This window comes from Amblyomma maculatum, chromosome 8, assembly GCF_055883805.1.
Source record: "Amblyomma maculatum isolate TAMU_Amacu chromosome 8, ASM5588380v1, whole genome shotgun sequence".
Taxonomy (NCBI): domain Eukaryota; kingdom Metazoa; phylum Arthropoda; class Arachnida; order Ixodida; family Ixodidae; genus Amblyomma; species Amblyomma maculatum.
In genome coordinates this window covers 95406948-95420290 of record NC_139351.1, presented here as the reverse complement: position 1 = coordinate 95420290, position 13343 = coordinate 95406948, and positions in this window count along the sequence as shown.

Below are 13343 nucleotides of genomic sequence, written 5' to 3'. Positions count from 1 at the left end.
GAACACAAATGCCTCGTCTGGACACCGGGACATCAAGGCGTGGAAGGGAACGAGTGTGCCCAAACCGCTGCCCGAGCTCTCCTCCCCCGGGAGTAGACATCTCCATCCCCCACACACCCCTATCCCGGCCCTCTGGCAATGTACGCGGAGAGGTTACAGCACTGCAAACTCTCTCGCAGAAAATATCCACCCTTAGCCAAGAGGCTCTCTAAAGCGGAAGAAAGATGGCGACGCCTACCAAGAGGTACATATAACACACTAGCCCATTTAACACAATAACAGTGTCCTGTGACCCCAAATCTAAATACTGCAGGGAGAAGGTAGGCCTGCACCACATGGTGTGGACCTGCCCACACAATACACCTTATGACCCAAATGCTGTGCCAATAATTGAAGTGTGGGAGGCTACCCTATCCAGACTAGAGATCCGACGTGCCCTCGTGACGCGCGCGCGGATAGCAGCTGCAGCCTCTGGAGTCCCAGACTAGGGACCCCGCCTACACGTCCTCTACCCTCTGCTCAGTAAAGTTTTTCAGTTAGTCAGACCTCTCCTATCATTTCTTGCCTCATTGTTTGCCTCTTATCAGCGTTCGTTCCAATACTACGTATAATTATACTTGGTTTACAGGGAAGGAAAGGTGCATTATCTGTCACTTTCTCCAGAAAGTGCAATATTGGGCGGTACACTATCTCTCTTGTTGCATGGCGTTCCTAGGCGCGCGTTCAGGTGCGGGATTGCAGATGGCAGGAACGCTAAACAAGAACACGTCTTCAGGAATCTCGCGAAATATGACATATCTCGCGCACACCTCTCGCTCATGTGATTTCTTTATTAATTATTAATATTTTTAATCAGGGAGGACGTCAGGTATGGGGATTTTGCAACTCCCTTGCTATTGACAGTCTGTTTACAGATATGTGTAGTACGAAAGGGGACCAGAAGAGTTTGTGATAATTAAAGGAGAATGCCTTGCGCGTCTCGCATATGTTGATGTCATTGCGCTTGTAACTTGCGAGATGAACTTCCGAGGATCACTGAGAAACAAACAGTGCGTACAATCAATTATATAAAGACACCTGATGCAACGTTAAACAACCTGAGATGAGAACAGTTTACAACTTTTGTAGAAGAAATGGATACACTGATTGAATGCATCTATTCAGAGGAGGTAGTGACCGCAGATGAGCCAGACAATCAGAGAGAAATGGCTAGGAGTTAAACACCATTCTGAGAGCAGAACGGATTAGGGAAACAAACGCTATTCAACCAAATGCTACGTGAAATCGAAATGATGCAACATGCGTAGATCATAATAACCGATGGCCCTTTATTCTTGATCAGGCAACCGCAACAGAGGGTAGCAGAGAATGAGGCGGTTATGGTGAAATTAGGGAAACAGCGGGATTTAGGCTGCTACAGTTGTCACAAGGCCAAAGCATTTGAAAATCAACAGAAGGGGCATTTGACCCCCGAAGAGGCGTCCGTGTGCTAGAACGGACACGCGATTTAGAAAAAAAAAAAAAAAACCAGACGCGGGAGATGCGAGTCGGGTGCAGTGCAGAGAGACCGCATCTGAAGACTTCCAGCCTTTCTTAACTTGTAAATAATGTAAAATAAACGTTGTTGTACATAGCAAGTCGTGGTGTACGTGGTCCGGTTAAATGCGATGTCAGCGCACGTTAAATATCCCCAGGTGGTCAAAATTACTCCGTAGCCCTCCACTATGGCTCCTCTTTTTCTCTTTCCCCTTTCACTCCCACCTTCCTCCCTCCTTTACGGCGCGGTTCAGGTGTCCACAGAAACAAGTGTGACAGATACTGTGCCTTTCCCTTCCTCTGAACCAATTATTATTATTATTTGGCCCACAATGGAGGTTGTAATTGGTCATGACGGTGATGGTGTCGTCGACGAGGCACCAAAATTCCTTGGAGATTACCCAAAATCATTATGCGATAAAAATACAGAATGCTTTGGGTGGAAGTCCAGGGCTTGCCCTTTCTCCCTTTCATGAGTGCGCGGTGCTAAAAGAGAATGAAGCGAAACGATCACGAGGCTCGCGCTTGCGCTCCTCGTGGCGAAGTACCGCGAACGGGTCAGGTCATGAAGGACGCTCGTGCAGTGCGACACGACTGCTCTCAATTTCCGTCTGTGAGGCCGAACGGTCGTTCGTTTTCTCGGCACTCTTTTGTTCTCCCTGGCTTGCTGCTCAGGTATACCTCCGCGACCGGACAAAAAACATCACAAGCCAGAGCCGCGCGACGAGAGTTCTTTTACTTGGAGAGAGTATTGCTTGCCCGAGAGATTGCTCTCAGTTGAAGGTAAGTGCCAATCCCTTACACCCTGCGCGGCTGATTCTCGTATGTATTTATTTTGCGTAAGTCCTTTTTATGCTGCACTCTTGCACAGCCTTTTTATTGCTGTCAACCACTTATCGAGACTTCAGGTGGACACGGAGGCGGCATACGTGGCAGACCAATTTACGTCACCTTTCATAGCTTTTGGCTAGAGCATATTCAAGAGGGCAGGCCAAGGTCCATTCTTGTGATGCGCCAGTCAGCCTGTGTGAAAATTTGCTCTCGGTAATTGTTACTGGCAGTAGGGACGCGTTGTCGCTTCAGGTAGGTACAAAGAAAAGTTAGGTAAAATAAAAGCATTGACATTTTTAATCATTTTCCGCATTTATTAACCACAGGTGCTGATAAATCAGCAACGTTGCTGCAACATGATGTCCGTGGCGGTACGAGCAATCAGATCATATTTTCCTTACGTAGTGAAATTCCTCCGCAGATCGCATCAGAGGCGGCGACTCCCGATTATTCCTTGGCGGATGTGTGGATCGGTATGCAATGGAAGAACCAAACACTGAGGCTGAAAAAACGGGACCGCCATCTGCTGTCATGGCACCGTCATCCAATCCATCTCCAGCACAGACGGCTACGTCGACTTTGTCTGCTGCGCCTGAGTATGACGAGGGGGTTCTGGAGGTACTGCAAAGCGTCATTTGTCTCACGTCCGGCAGGAACACGCCGATAGCATTGCAACTACAACGGCATATTGACTTGATTCGCATCGCTTACCAAACGCTGCACTGCGACCTATGTCAGGTCGCTGTGCTGAAATGTCCCAGCTATATGACGAAACGGAGGATTCGCTTGGCGCCACCACTCAAGGATTCTTGTATGGAGATCGTCATGTGGTAAGTTGGTGAAAACTTCGAGGCGGTCTCCTGTACTAATACACAAGGCAGCTGCCATTATTCCCCCACCCAACCTCTCGAGTGTGTCAAAGACAGCGATACGGCCTGTTTTTTATTCGCTCCGCCAAAAGCATTGTTGCAATCACTCCCCAAGACGCAACACATGCTCGCGGAAAGAGGCAAAATTTTGGGGGACAGCATAAGGTCTGGCTCACGTGAAAGCTTTCATGGCTCAAATCTGCAGCTTCCATTTTCTGCTGCTCGCCTAATTCCCACGCCCTTAATATTCAACTGTGTTATCTCGCAGGTACCGATTAACATACTTTCTCAATGATATAATTGGTCCACAGGAAGGGGAAGGCGCCGTATCTGTCAGCGTCATAAGGAAAGAGAGGGAGATGGGAGCGAAAGTGGATAGAGAGAAAGAAGAGCCGTCGGTGGAGGGCTGAGGAGTAATTTCGACCACATGGGGTTGCCACGTAATGCGAGACACCACCTGTCAGAGGTATAAGGCCCCACTTCAACCAAGCAATGACAACGCACATGCATGGCTAAGGGTAAAGTGCCTTTAAGAATGCAGAGTCCCTGATAGAGGCACGTGACTTGGCCGCAGGGCTGATTTGTCGTCAGACTACCAGACTCACAAAACCACAAGGCGTCCCCTGGGGCAGGTAGGTCATCGCCGCTTGCGGCGGGGGCTAGCCTGCCTCAGAATGTTTATCTGTTGTAGGCCGTCATTGCACCCACCACCGATTCGGTGGTGGGCGACGGCTGTTGTTGCGGCGCGCGTCTTTCTTTCCCTCTTCTTTTTTTTCTCTGTTTTCTCTTCTGTCTGCACGAGGCAGCGGTGGTGGCACAGCTACAGAGCCAGTAGCAGGCCCGTGCATTTTCTTTTGTTTCTTCCTACAGCCACAACAACAACAACATGGCGTGACTGAGTTGGCAGCAGCAAACTCGGGCAGCTTGACTATAACTATGTGTTCTTGGCTAGGTTTATGGGGTTTTGCGCATCAAAGCGAAAGTTTGCTCAGCAAAACTTTTGACCACCTAGAGTTCTTTGACGTGCACTTTATCGTACAGCAGGCGGCTGCCTTACTTTTCGCCTCCATCGAAAAGCTGCCGCCGCGACCGGGATTCGATCCCACATACTTGGTCACAGTGGTCGAGCGCCCTAAGCACTGCACCACCACAGCGACGCCGACGCGTTCTTGCTGGTACCAGCCCATAACCCATTAGCGCTAAAGTGCCTAAAGACAAAGCAATGTCGGAAGCCGATTTGACTTTAATTATGTTTAATAATTGAGACGAAGCAAACGCAATCCCATAAAATAGTCCTGCTGCTGCATGATATTCAGTGATTACTTGAGTTAAACCATTCGTATTTTTGTATTACCATCCTAGTCTAAAATGTTTAGAATATTGGTGCACATTGAAAAAATATAGAATAGGCTGCGTTAGGCTTACGGGTCTAAGCATCAATCTCTGCGAGCCAAGTAGCATTTGCCGCCGCAAGGTGTCCATTGAAACTCGAACTCTAAGATTTCAGTGCACGTTGAAGATAATAATAATTGGTTCGCAGGAAGAGAAAGGCGCAGTATCTGTCATACTGGTCTTTGTGGACACCATCACCGCGCCTTAAGTGAAGGGAGGTAGAAGGGAGTGAAAATGTGATAGAGATGAAGTCGTGTTTACATGAAGGCAACAGTAGCGCGTCGCATCGGATCGCATTTCGTAGCGCCTCACGGTAATGCGGTGCGACAGCGCTTACATGTCGCGCATCATCTCTAGCGCGGTGGTGGCGGCGCGCGGTGTCGCATACCAAAAGCATTAGTGGCACCATATTGCAAATTTTTCAAATTCATTTATTATTTATTTTATACATACCAGAATAAAAGGAAAGCTGTAATAAATACCAAAACAGCGTATGAAGCGAAGTTAAATACTTCTGCTCCTTTGTTTATCCAACCCGAATGTATTTGAATATCCCGCGCTTTCAGTCCATGGCGTCCAACAACGCTTACTAAGCTTGTCTCCTGCCCGATTCCAGGAGCTATCTTAAAATTTGAGGCGTTTTCCCGCCAGAATTGCTTGCTGTGGGCATCTTCAGATAAATAAAAAGCTTCGTTCACCACTCGTTTGCAGCGAATGCGAGACACAGCGGAGCGGCAACGACGAATTGGTGGTGAGGCGAGCGGACCGCTTCGCTGGACGCCACCATCTTTTCCGTGATGCGATGCGACCACGTTTACATGCACGGAGAAATTCGACTTACCCCTCTCAATCCAGCCCTGCCTGACGCATTAATGCGATGCGCTTTCCTAACGCATTACCCCTGTTTACATAAATGCGATGCGCTAGGAACCGGGTACGATGCGATGCGCTAACTGTCGCATTCGTGTAAGCACAGCCAGAGGAGCCGTAGTGGAGGGCTACGGAGTAATTTCGATCACCCGGGGATCTTTAACGTTCTCTGATATCGCACAGCACACGAACGCCTCTTCGTTTCGCATAAATTGTTAAAGATCTCCAGTTAGTATAAATTGTTCTGGATCCCTCCACAACGACACCTTATCCTCTTTCTTTCACTCCCACCTTCCTTTTGCCGTTACAGCGCGGGTCAGGTGTCCACCCAAAAGTGTGACAGATACTGCGTCTTTCCTTTCCTATAATAATAATTGGTTCACAGAAAGGGAAAGGCGCAGTATCTGTGACACTTGCTCTGTGGGCACCTGAACCGCGCCGTAAGGAAAGGGAGGAAGGTGGGAGTAAAAGTGCAAAGAGAGAAAGGGGAGCCTTAGTGGAGTAATTTCGACCACCTGGGGATCTTTAACTAGAATTTTTATCTGTTGTAGGCCGTCATTGCACCCGCCACCGTTTCGGTGGTGGACGACGGCTGTTGTTGCAGCGCGCGTCTTTCTCTCTCTCTTCCTTTTCTTCTTTCTCTATTTTCTCTTCTGTCTCCCCCGCCGGGGTGGTGCAGTGGTAAGACGCCCGACTACTGTGCCGGAGTACCCGGGTTCGAACCCGACCTCGGCGGCTGCGTTTCGATGGAGGCGAAACGAAGAGGCGTCCGTGTGCTGTGCGATGTCGGCGCACGTTAAAGATCCCCAGGTGGTCGAAATTACTCCGTAGCCCTCCACTACGGCTCCTCTTTCTCTCTTTCCACTTTCATTCCCACCTTCCTCCCTTCCCTTACGGCGCGGTTGCGGTGTCCACAGAAAACAAGTGAGACAGTTACCGCGCCTTTCCCTTGCTATAACTAAATCAGTTCTCTTCTGTCTGCACGAGGCAGCGAAGGTGGCTCAGCTACAGAGCCAGTAGCAGGCCCGTGCATTTTCTTTTCTTTCTTCCTACAGCCACAACAGCAGCAGCGCTGACATCGCACAGCACATGGGCGCCACTTCGTTTCGCCTCCATCGTAACGCAGCCGCCGCGGTCGGGTTCGAACCCGGGAACTCCGGCACAGTAGTCGGGCATCTTACCACTGCACCACCCCGGCGGTGCAAACCTTTCCTATGTACCAATTTACGTTTATATTGGACAGCACCCGTCTAGATCAGGAGCGCGCAGGTGGTGGTGGTGGCAGGAAGCGCAGTTGAAAAGCTTTGCTATCACTGCTCTTTCCGACAGCAACTACGTAGAACTATCCAAAAAAATAGTTCGCACTGCAACTCCCAAAGTCATTCACTTGCACGCTTGACCTTGAGCCGAGAGGGGCCTAAACAAGCACCCTACACATATATAGTATAAAAAATACTGACAGCCAAATGCAATTAGGTGCAAAATTTGAGCTCTGAGTATTTAACATTTCAGTGCAGAGAGACGTTTTACGGCACGCATACTAATGGTCAACAGGCTTAATGTGCCATAACTAACATCCTCATTTGATCACCAAACAGCGTTATAGCCTGACCTCTGAGGCAGGGGCGAAGAAAATCTGGTTTCAGATTACCACGACGGTTGTCGGTTACGGCATTCTAATCTGTTTTGGTATTTCCTTCTAATAAAAAAAAAAAGTTCGCTTTTAGTGACCGCATATTCTTGTTGCCGTTAGAAAGCGGAAATTATTGACGGAGGTCAACTTGATTTTAATTTGGGCTCAATGTTTCCTTTACATTGTGCTTGTAATCTCTGAAGACTAAATGAATTTTATGCCTTGCTCACAGGGACAGCCAAGACAACCTGCAGTCCTTCCTGGGCGGCGGTGTACACCACATCCCACAAGACCGTCCACTCCACTTGCTGGTTTATCGCGTCCGAGCTCCTCCAGGAACGCGCCGGCCCACATCGAATCAAGGCAGCCGTAGATCCCAAGGAGGTTCCCGGGAACGCGCTGGGTCTCGGAAGCTGCCTCGCGTACAATGCTTTTGTGGTCCGAGTCGAATTCGGCCGAACCACGTCTACAGCGGCGCAGCTGTTGGCCCTGCCTTGCATCGTCAACGAGATAGAGCCCGAAGAACGTTGCGAGGTGGCCTGATACGAGAGGCCCAGTCGACCGGTGTACGTCGCCAATCGCCTGTTGCGACGACTGCCGAAAGATTACTGCAAGCAGCTCATCGGCAGGTAGAGATGTTCGTTCCCTACTCACCAGTACTCGTCGGATTGTCATTTACCGCTTATATTTATACGTGTAAATCAATGACCAATTTTTCCTGATACTTTTCTTCCAGATAAGGCGTGGACGTAGCTGGTGTTATTACCTTTGATTACATTCATTAGCATCCATATCCGATCTAACTAATGGGCACGATTGCAGCACGGCGAGCCTAGAGGAAACTATTAGTGCGATAGAGTTCAAGGCCCCATGTCTCAGATGAGCCGGTGTCGGTGTTGTTCTAAGTTGATACGCGAGAATCTACAAGGAGAAACCCTCCGAACGTACGAAGAATAGAACTCCGGCTCTTCATCTCTTCATACTACGAGACGAGCCCGCACCGATACCCCTCGCAGCAACGTTACTTGCCTGTAGTAAAGGGGAGCACAGGTGTACTGCTTTGCCACACGGCACATTGATAGTGAACAGTTGTGTTATTAGACACTAACTATTGCGGGACTAATAACTATAGGCGAGAAGGAAATTACATTTTCGCTAATTGTAAAAGAAATTAGCGGAATAAACAGGTCATGGTTAAGACATTATCGCGTCTATTCTTAAGCAAGGCTTGAGTGCCCCCCCCCCCCCCCCTCACCCTAAATTTTGAAATGTTCTGGTGTACTTTTCTAAGTGAATGCCACACCCTGGAGTAGGTTGGCAGACTGATCTACTGGGATACCAATTGGATTAAAGAACCCCAGGTGGTCGAAATTTCCGGAGTTCTTAACTACGGCGTCTCTCATAGCCTGAGTTGCTTTGGGACGTTAAACCCCTAAAACCAAACCAAATCAAACCAAATTAAAATTGGGTTTCAAGAGGTTTCAAGCTGGCTGGTTTCCGCAGACATATAATTGTCAGAATACTTGGGCCATGATACAAAAACATTTGTCCACAGCTATTTTGAAGCCAGTTAATTTGATATTCGCTTTTTTATCTTCCGCCTAGACAAGAAACCTTCAATTAACTTTTTCCTGCTATAGCTTGGAAGTAAGTTGCAGAGAACTCATCATGCAATACTGCCTTCGCTTTACAGTAAACCTCGCACTCGTTGTACTTCGCTGTGGCCACTCAGAAAGCAAACTCCACCCCGGGGATTTGAAGCCAGCTCCTTCCCGATAGCGAAGCTGCTTTTCTTACTCGCTAATGATAGCCCTGTTGCAATACAAACCACTGAAATAGATATCTAGAACTTGTATTAAACACTAGTATAAGTTTTCTTTTAAGCAAATGTCTTGATATATAACGTTATGAACACGTGACGAGCCGAGTCGATCAATCAGGCTTTTTCTATTAACGGAAACTTTTTCGCTGTCACGTTAACCGTTGACAGGGCGGTTATATTTGTTTCATGTGGCATTCATCGACTTTTTAGGTACGTTTAGGCAACGGTGACTAGATGTAAGAAATTTAAAACAATCACCACCATATATGCATATTTAGTTATAGAAATTTCATTTTAATTTTACACACGTAGTCATTCCAAGACTACTGTCCCTAACGTGTGATTCCGGTCTCTCAACGGCAGGGTCCTCTGAGCAGCGTCACCTGGCGACAGATAACAGAAATATTGTAAAAATGAATAATAGCGCATTTAAAGGCTGCCGTGCTCATTGCTCCAGTGGGGCAATGGATTGACACTACTTACCTGACCGCAGAACGAATAAAACAGTCCAACTTTTTTTTTCATTTTTTTTTTATCGCAACGTTTAAATAAGCTACAAAGAACTTTCCTGGGGGGTGTTCCCCTTTAGGTTGCATTATGTCATGTTTTTAATTCTTCACATCCGCAAAGCCAGTCGTGAAAAGAGCCACAAAGTGACGGCATGACAACGGTAACAGTATTCAATTACCTTCACCATAAACATTTCCCGCCTTCTGTGAGTGTCCTCCGCACTGGCCACTCTCGCCCTCCTCTTCACACGGATACTGCCCTCAAGGTGATTCCCACGGCAACCACCATCTGCGTGTGAATTATTACAGCTTCGCCACATATTTCTCATTCCACTATAAACATCATTCGAATTGTTTCTGGTGCTAACCACTCTCCGGATATATTCCATCGCTGTCGCCATGCGCTTCTCCTTCCATGGTAATGACTTTTTATCTAGTTGCCATTGTAACTACTCTCAAGTTGCACCGACTACTTCTATTACGACTTGAATCCCAGCAACGAGTGCTTAACAGCTATAGCTCTAATATGTTTCGCGAATCGATGATCGCTCAGTTCACAAGTTCGCTTAACGATATAGTCCCTATACCTTTCATGTTTTGTGTGTGTTCACTTCTTTGTGGGTAGCATACCTTATAGGTCTTATTCACCTAGTTTTGTCCGCTGAAAAGGGACGAAACACACCCTTAGTTTACCCGATCGATGCCGAAACAAAACCTCAGTTCTACCCGATCGATGCCTAATGAATAGCTGTCATGGGGGGTATACTGTTCACAGGTACGGAGAGGACAGCGGGAAGCACATCTTCGCAGGTGACATGGCGCATACTGAAGCTTCCTTTCAAAACCGTGGCTCCCGTACCAGGTGCAAGTGCAAGGATTACACGCCTGCAGTTCTCCAGTTTGCCGTGGAGCACGTGGTCGATCCGTCACATGTGACCGATTCCTCTTCCCACTGGTCTGCATCTGCGGTTAAGACACGTTAGTGGTAGTGCTCGCGTGTTGATGGCGCAAAAGCTCTTACGGCACGCAGCCTCGGACATTATCGTAGTCCTCGCGGCGGATGAGCGTAAATGAAGCGCGACAAGGAAGAAAGGAGCGAACCTGGCGGCTCGTTCTCGTCGAAGAAGACGTCTTCCTTCCATGGCAATAAGCCACCCTTAAACGATTTTTTAATAAAGTATGGTTTGAAATTTGAAAGTAGGAATCCTCGAACTCGTCATTGCCTCGTTGGGTCCCTATTGTTCGTATATGTAATTTAAACCACGTATATGCCTTCAGTAAGCGGCAGAATTCTGGCGCTTGATGCCGCAATTGTACGAGGCCTATCTTTAACCGTTGCCAACGAAGATCCGTATAACTCGTGCTATGGTCTTTCCAGCTGTGATGTATGGATGCGAGAGTTTTTTTTTTTTTTTTTTTTTTTTTTTTTTGTACGCAAACTTGCCATAAGACATATTATATAAACTCATGTAAATGGTTTTCCGTGAGGAACCGGAGCAGGCTCCCGCTCTTAGCGTTGTCGGTGAGCCATTTAGAAAAGTCATCTTCCCTTGTTGTGGTTAGACCCACTTCGCGCAGAATCTTTGTCCTTGATTCCCTTGTCCCTGCACAAGTCCATAGCAGGTGACGAACATCCACTTCTGCAGCTGGTGTGGAACACTTTGGGCATGTTGTTGGTCCGAGTTGGACCTAGGAGAGTTGGACTGTGAAAAAGGCTGACCGCCGAAGAATTGACGCGTTTGAATTGTGGTGCTGGCGAAGACTCTTGAGAGTTCCTTGGACTGCTAGAAGATCAAATCAGTCGCTATTGTCGACCGTAAACCCTGACTGCTCATTGGAGGGTCAAATTATAAAGTTAAAGCTCAGCTACTTTGGTCATCTGATGAGAAGAGAGGAGTCGCTGGAGAAAGATTTGATGTTGGGAAAGGTTGAGGGTCGCCGGAGAAGGGGTAGGCAGCGAACGCGATGGTTAGATGGCATCCTCGAGGCACTGCAGATGAAGTTATGTGATGTTAGGAAGATAGTGAGAGACCGGAAAGCGTGGCGTGACATGGTCCATAGGGTCACGAAGGGTCGGACACGACTGAATGACTGAACTGACTGACTGATCTTTAACCGTTGACTGACTTCTGCGCTCTAAGTTTAGAGAATGGAAATACCAGCCACTAGATGCAACGTCTATTCTGGCAAATAGCCGTTATTGGCGTATTCGGTACTGTGCCGCAAAGTCCCAGGCCGGCGTATTTCCACACTGTAAACGACACTGTGCACCAGCGTGTCTGGTCGTCTGAAGCGTTTTTAAAGGTGACATTTCTCTCCACAGTGTTTAGAACGTTACCAAAATGTTAGAAAACCCCATGTGGGATATTGTTAAAATTTTCCAGGGCGTAATATTTAACTGTAAACGGTACTGTGCGTCAGCATCTCAGGGTCACCTGAGATGCTGACGCTCTCTGCACGCAAGAAAATCTTCCTGTTAAAGTTTTTGAACAGCATTAACCATAGTAACACAGGAATTGATACGAACACATATTTAACAACATCATTATCAGTCTAAGAGACGAGACAATTCCAAAAAAAAATCAGGCCATATCAAAGCCGTATAAATGCGTTTAAGTTTTTATTCTTTCCGCGCTCAATTTCAGATTGGAATTTATTCCCGGATGAGGTATCTGCGCCCAATTTTTCACTACCCACCGAGAACATTATATGAATATGTGTTACATTACAGGCAGTGTACTTTATTGTGCAACTGAGTCACAAATTTGTGTTGGGTGTGTCTTTTACACTTGGCATTGAATGTGCTTCTATTCTTTTTGTTAAAACGTTTTTTAGAACTGATTGTATGCTTTCGCTTCTGCTTTTCAGTTTGCTTTATGTTAGCAAATAACCTCCCTACAATAATGCCCAATGGACGCTGTAGGTGTATGTAATAAATAAATAAATTAATTAATAAATTAATTAATAAAGCATTTGGAACAATTTTGGGCTTTAAATCTTCAAAACACTGCTAAATGGTAAGACATACTTCGAGCGAACCTCGTGATTTGCTAGGCTATAGTCATTGTTTGAAAGAAAGTAAATATAAAAATTTTGAGGCCGGCTCCAAGTGCAATATTTCCGTAACGCTCTGAAAACGTTACCTAAAGACAAGGCATTCTAATGTCTGAAGGACCAGTTAAGCTCTGAAACCACAGTATTTGAGACTCCGAATACTCATATCTTGCTGTATTCTTAGGCGTTCTCAAAAGTATTATTTCGCGATAGGTAGCGCCGGTGACCTCTTGCTGTGTAACGCTTACATTTCGGAAATACGCTGGCTATAACGTCCATGGCTAAACGTTGATTTAATGCGGCCAAGATCAAATAAACCGCACCTTAATTTGCAATGAGGAACTTGGTCAGCAGGTTAATATATGAGCATTAAGATTGAGTGACACAGACCAACCCAACGGCTAAAGTAAAGATATCTGGGTCATCACTGGCCTTTCGTTATTTCACGTGTGAAGTAAAGGACCAGGCATGAGTTTTTTAGGCGGTAGATTGGCCAGGAACTCAAATTTCGAAGCTTTAACACCGCAGCGACAGCCTGGTCTAATTTCTTAGGAACCCGGGAAATTAGGTATGGGCTAAGGAAGGCAGCAGTTGGAAGTTCCTCCGTACCGCTTGTTTATGTTTGGATAGTGAGCTAATGTATACGATGGGTGATGGGTATGTTTCCAGAGTCTGTACCGTGTGCCGTGGAGGCCACGTTGTCAATGTTGTACACAATAAGGCTCCTTTTTCTGTTTTTAAGGTGTCGCAAGGGCTGTTTCATCAGAGCTCTACGCGACGACCTGAACCATTGCTAGCCAAGTGGTTTCCAATTAGGAGTTTTCGTA